This window comes from Blennius ocellaris (genome assembly GCF_963422515.1).
Source record: "Blennius ocellaris genome assembly, chromosome: 9".
Taxonomy (NCBI): Eukaryota; Metazoa; Chordata; class Actinopteri; order Blenniiformes; family Blenniidae; genus Blennius; species Blennius ocellaris.
In genome coordinates this window covers 10,755,456-10,761,570 of record NC_137658.1, presented here as the reverse complement: position 1 = coordinate 10,761,570, position 6,115 = coordinate 10,755,456, and positions in this window count along the sequence as shown.

Sequence of the window (6,115 nt, the reverse complement as noted above, 5' to 3'; positions counted from 1 at the left end):
CAGAAAGTACGAGGAGTGACAGGCACGGACAAAAAGCAGCCGTCCGTCTATATCCAAACACTTTCTCGTGTTGTAAATGAAAAATAGCTCAGGTAAACTAGAAACAACAAATGCTCACTTTGTGTCTGAAGACGCACGTAGCACAGAATAGACAGTGAAGATGTCACCATTTTGTTCTCTATTTCTGGGTTTAGATGTGTGAGTGTGTTGCATGTGTGTTTGCAGTGTACCTGTTCAAAACATGAGATGTAAGAACGGCACAACTCACAAGCATCTTTGAAATTATTTGTGGCGCACAAAGGAGATTTTTGACATGTCATTTCCACAATAATCTACAGGTGTCCTGGCAACTTTCGCTCTGCTTAATAAGCCACGCTTGTTTGAAGTACATGGCTTTGAACAAGACAACAAAACAGTGCATGTTTAAGTACCTCCAAATATGACACCTCTTCAACTCAGCATCAAGTACACTACAGCTTTACAAAAGGCACCTGGGTGGCTCTGAAATGCAAACAGGCCCTCATAAGTCTTTATGTGTCAAGGCTAGTAAGTGGGCTTGAGTTGTTTTCTCTTCTGTTTGTGACTCAGAATATTATATACAATCCCTGAGCACGGTCTGTGAGCCTCGGTAAATAAAATGCAGACACCTTCAACTTATCGGCTTTTATCTGCGGGATGCAGAGCAGGTGGCTTCCAACTGTACATTGCAGGCTTTTGACAGCAGTGTGACCTTTGTTCCTACAATACGTCAAGCAGAAAGGTGTATAGGACTGTGACTTTGAGTTTATAGCAGAGTCGTAGCAGAGTGCGCGACATTGCCCTCCCTTTCAAATGAGTGATCTATACTGAAAACATGCCCTGTAATCTGCCCAGTTCTCTGACCCATTTAATCTCATGTGAAGCAGTAAGGTGCGTTTCAGGATCCCTGTTTGTTGCCCAGTTGTCACAACAGTCCAGATTAAAGGCGAGTGCTCCACTACCGAGTGTGTCTGCAGGCTTTTTAATCAAATATTTTCATGAAATCATACTCAAAACAAACAATAATATAAAAACTTTAGCTTTCATTTACGTGACCCAAGTCACTGGGGCATTGTCATGTTTTAGTTTTTTTTTTTTTTTTTTATTATAAGAGAACCACTGCAGAGTGATATCAAGACAATAAAAGCCAGCCGACAGGCTCCTGTGATCATAACGCAGCATCCTATGCCTCACTCTGATACATCAAAAGCTGGTAGTAACAGAGACCTGATAGAGAATCAGTGTCTCTCCCTCCACCCTGCAGATGTGCCCTGCAGTGACTTCACCACCTGTCATTCAAAAGGCGGAGGCCAGGTGTCTGCTCCAGTAGCACAGCCACCTGTTCAGTGCTGAAAGTCCAGTAAGTACACTGCTTGTGCCACAGAACGTTGTCTCTCACTATACCTTAATCTCGCCCCGTGTATCTGGTCCGTGCACCGCCGAAAATAATCCCTAACCCACTTTATTAGGTAATACCTGTGGAACGATTCAATAATAAATTATGCTTTCGGCAGCTGAAATGAAGCACACAGTCGAACAGCATTACTAGTTTGGTTTGAAGATAATGGAATCAGGACTAGGAGCAGCAGACGGGGACATCATTTGTCGTGCTGTTGTAAAGCTCTGGCGAGCACTGACAATGGTGCTGTGTGCTGCGACTCCTGCTTTCAAAAAACAGCACAAGTATTACAAAAGCACCATTTATTAACTGTCTGCTGCTACGCCTTTTTTAATGTCTGTGATACGATCACAAACAAAAAATAGTAAATGTTCATGCAAATAAAAGGTAGAGCATGTGGTATGGTTGGAGGCCTTTCTGTGAGTTTGCATGTTCTCCTTGTGCTTGAAAGTGTTTTTTATTAATTTCAAAGACATTGATGTTAACTTGTGACTTAATGTGCCAGTCTGGGTTATTTTGTGTCGGACCTCTGATGGCTGTCACTCGTCTTGTGTTAACACGGACCGGATGGAAAGTTAAAAAGATTGAATTATGTTTTGTGGTGTCTTTTCATCTTTTTCTTTTCTTTTTTTCTGGTGTTCACTTTGTCTGTGGTCAGTCTACCTGACCTTGTATGGCCTGAGGACCCAAATAACGTTTGGAACATTTTCAATGTTTTTTTTTGTTTGGTTTTTGTTGTTATTACTACTTTTCTTCCTTTCTTTTTCTACCTGCTTTAGGCAACAGTATATAAACACAGCCTTAAGATTGTATATATTCTTCGTCGCAGTTTCAAATCTGTGTTTGAAGGTTTGTAATGCATCGATCTTGTTTCTTTGGCTGCAGTAGCAATCAGAGCACAAACAGACGGGGGGAAGAGATTCATGCGGGTCAGGGGTAAGCCGTCCCACAGCTCGTATTCTTGATTAAAGACGCTCAGAGCCTTCAAACGGGCATTTAGTGACGTTTCGGTTTGCACAAGTCAGCACTGATTAGCCTGTTAAATGTTTTTCCAGCTATTAAACATTTGTACATCTTACAACATATACAGTATACATTGGTGTGCTCCTGTTTGGGTCACATGTGCCTAACCATATGTGACGACCACAAGGTGTATCAGTCTAAGGGGTGACAGTATGATCGCAGGGGAGTGGGAGAAGTGAGAATCGGGGACGTGGGGGAACATAGTGAATGTGTATCATCATCTGGCCAGGTTTCCTCTCCCGCCCCCTCACTACAGCTGTCTTCCATGTCTGATGAAAGCCTTGCATTGCTATATTTGTCCCTCAGTGATGAGGTGGAACTAATGGCCACTTTCGCACCAGCTGATGTCATCAGTGTGCTGCGTCTGGGGAGCAGAAGGTTGGGGTACCTGCTGGGAGCTTCTGTTGTCCACCAGCGCACCAACACACATTTCTCAGGCGTATGTGTATCACATCATGTCATCACAACAGTCAGATCAAAAAATAAATAAAAAATGATTCACTTGTCAAGGAAAGAAACACTAGGAAGCATTGATGAAACAGTAAATACGTTTTAGTCACGGCACAGACATGACACTGGTGTCAGTCCAACCACTAAGAACTTTTTTTTTTTTTTTTCAAAAGTCATTTAATGCAATGTTATTTCTGGGTTATTTAAGAAAATCCAAATCCAAACAATATCTCTTTCTCTCTCTGTCTGTATGTCTCTTCTTGTCTAGCCCCTAACAGCTAGTTAACAGGAAGCAGAGCACAGCCACATCTCTGTCACAACCACACCGTTAGCTCCTCATTTAGGGCCTGTGACTGCATGCAGTGGCATGTCAGCATCTGTCAGCTCTGTCAAGTGTGTATGTAGACTTTTACGCTTCCTAATGTGAAACAGTTGACAGGTTATTACTGCCAAAGTGAAGTCATGAGCCTTGACCACAGCTATAAACCTAACTTTAACCCGGGAAGTTTTTTGCTCGGTGCTTAAATGCCTTGACAAGGTGATAGCAAAGCAAAGTTTTATATATAGTAGACTCAAACCTTGTATACGTTACAGTATTCATGCTATCGTGTTTCCATTAGATACATCTGTGATCAGATCATGAACTCAGTATGCTTTCAAAGCTTCAATCGTTTGGCTATAAATACCTCAGATGCCCCCTTGGTGAAATTACCCCTTCAGCAGCAATATCTCCTCCTGCTTTCCATCATTTTCATCCTCTAATGTACATGAAGCCGCCAGTAATGGTGCTAGATTACAAAGAGTGTGCAAAGCTTGTGTGTGTATGTTTTTTTTTACAGCTCGGAAATATCCCTGCAGTTAAGTATAATTCACACAAAGAGGGCCACACATTTGACCCATTCGCATGTGAATACGCACACGCACACGCACACTTCACTGTGCTCTCTTTACACCTCGGGGTGTCAGTGTGTGTGTGTGTGTGTGTGTGTTTAGCGCAGTACACTGCTGCTTAATAGAGTCCTCCATTGTGAGTAATGACCCCAGCTCCTATCTGTTATTCTATCCAGACCAGCGGCCTAAAAGCTGCTGTGAGGATGAGAATGAGGGTGTATCTTTTTTTCTGGAGCAGTAAAATAAAGACAAATTGCAGTTAAATGAATGGTTGTTTACCAAATTTGTTGTTCCCAAACACACTTCATCTGTCTTGCTCTGTGGAAGTTAAGTGCACTTTTGCATTCTCACTATTTGACTTATACCTTTAACACTGTTTATTGCTTTTATTTTTAGACATGTTCACTCAAATCGAACACATTTGTCTGCATTTGTTTAATACAGTGTTTTGTTTTCCCACTTATTTCCACAATTACGACATGTTTACCCTGGCGCTGTTGGTACAAAGCCGCAGAGCACGCTTCCCTGCTGTGCATCATGCGGTAAATCATCAAGACATCAAGAGAGACGTGGCAGCATAGAAGAAATGTGCGTTGAGGTATAGATGACCATGTGTGTGTGTGTGTGTGTGTGTGTGCGCGCGTGCGTGCGTGCGTGCGTGCGTGCGTGTACTTTTGTTTATTTGTGAGTGTTTCTGTCTCGAACTATAATTGTCTATCATCCATCCTTGTTCCTTTTCCTCAGTCTGCACTCTTTCCTTTGTGTGTGTGTGTGTGTGGAGGGGGGTTGGGGGTGGGGGTGGGGGTGCAGGATTTAACTTGTGGCTTTACAGATGTATGCATGTCTGATTGCTGCATTTGCTGTTTACCAGGAAACATCTGTCTGAGTATCTGTCGGTTGGTCCGACCAGTTGCAGTTGAAGCCAGCTGTTTGGACACGTACGCAGATGGCTGATCAATAAGCAATGAAGCATGAGGCTGCACCATGGGTTCAGGAAAGTATCTTAGTTTGCATTTTGGCGTCTTATTTTCACATGTTTCAGAAAAGGTAAAATGAAGGGATTGAGTCAGTCAGCAGTCTGAGAGGAGCTCAAACACAACAGGCTGATATCTTTCTGGACTTGCTGAAAGATAAACGGAAACAAAATGCACTTTGAATGTCAGAGCACACAGTAAAATAGCAAGCACTTATTATTTTCAGAATGATTTGTCCCCCAGTTGACATGTTGCATTTTCCATGAAGTAATGGCCCAGAAATGGATTCATGGCATTCTCTGCTTTGTTAGTAAAGGTAAGCTACTGATTTTAAAACTGGGTGCTTGAATGACGGGCAAGAAAGAAAATATACCAATTTGGAACAGTTCACACACTGAACTCTAGCACCATGCAGAGTGTAATTTTTAGTCTTATATCTGATTATCGCTCCACATTTTTAGTCAATACACATCAAAAATGTGCAAAAAAAGATTTTATTCTTTTTTTCAATTTGCAGTGGAAAAATATGGACTTATTGTTACTACTGATTTTGATTGGGGCACAAAAAGAACATCCATTACATTTGTTGCACACACAAGAAGCTACATGTATCGAGGTCTGCCTGCAAATGCATGTTAATACACAAAAGAAGTTTTTGGGGGAGTTTGGGTTAGGTTTACTCTCTGTGTTGTCCCTGTACCAGGGGCCTGATCTGTCGAGAGGTTTACGGTACTTTCACTCATCATAAGCTGCAATCCCTGCATGACCATTAGTTGTATAAAGCTTTACACCAGATAGATGTGTGGAAAACTAAAGGCCTGATCAAAGTTCAAATGTTTGGGCTCAGGAGGTGAACCAAACTCTGACAGTGCAGCTCTAGATTCTTGTAGTCATGTTTGCAGCCCTGTGGTTGTGTACTCTGGCACGGTGATGCGTTAAATGTACGAATCATCCTGTCAACATGCTCGGTGACTATGGAAACAAGCCGATGATCATCAGACGTTAAATTTACCATGATCCTCAAAGAGGGACTCTTTGAGGATCATGGCTTGTATTTTCTAATAGAATAGCATACACGCACAAATCGACAGTATCATTATGATTACTGCAGGTGAAATGATTAGCACGTACAGTTTTATCTTTTCACAATGGCGCCTGTAATTGTGGGGTCAATTACATTGTAAGTAAATGTTTTGTCCTCGAAGTTGCTGCATCAAAACCATGAAAAATGGGTTTGGTAGTGACCAGATTTTGATGTTTATACAAACCAAAACACTTGTGAGGTATTCCCAGTCTAAAGTGGTGAAAATCTATCAAATTGGTCCGCATATAAAGAAGCTGCTTTCTTTCACATCATGTT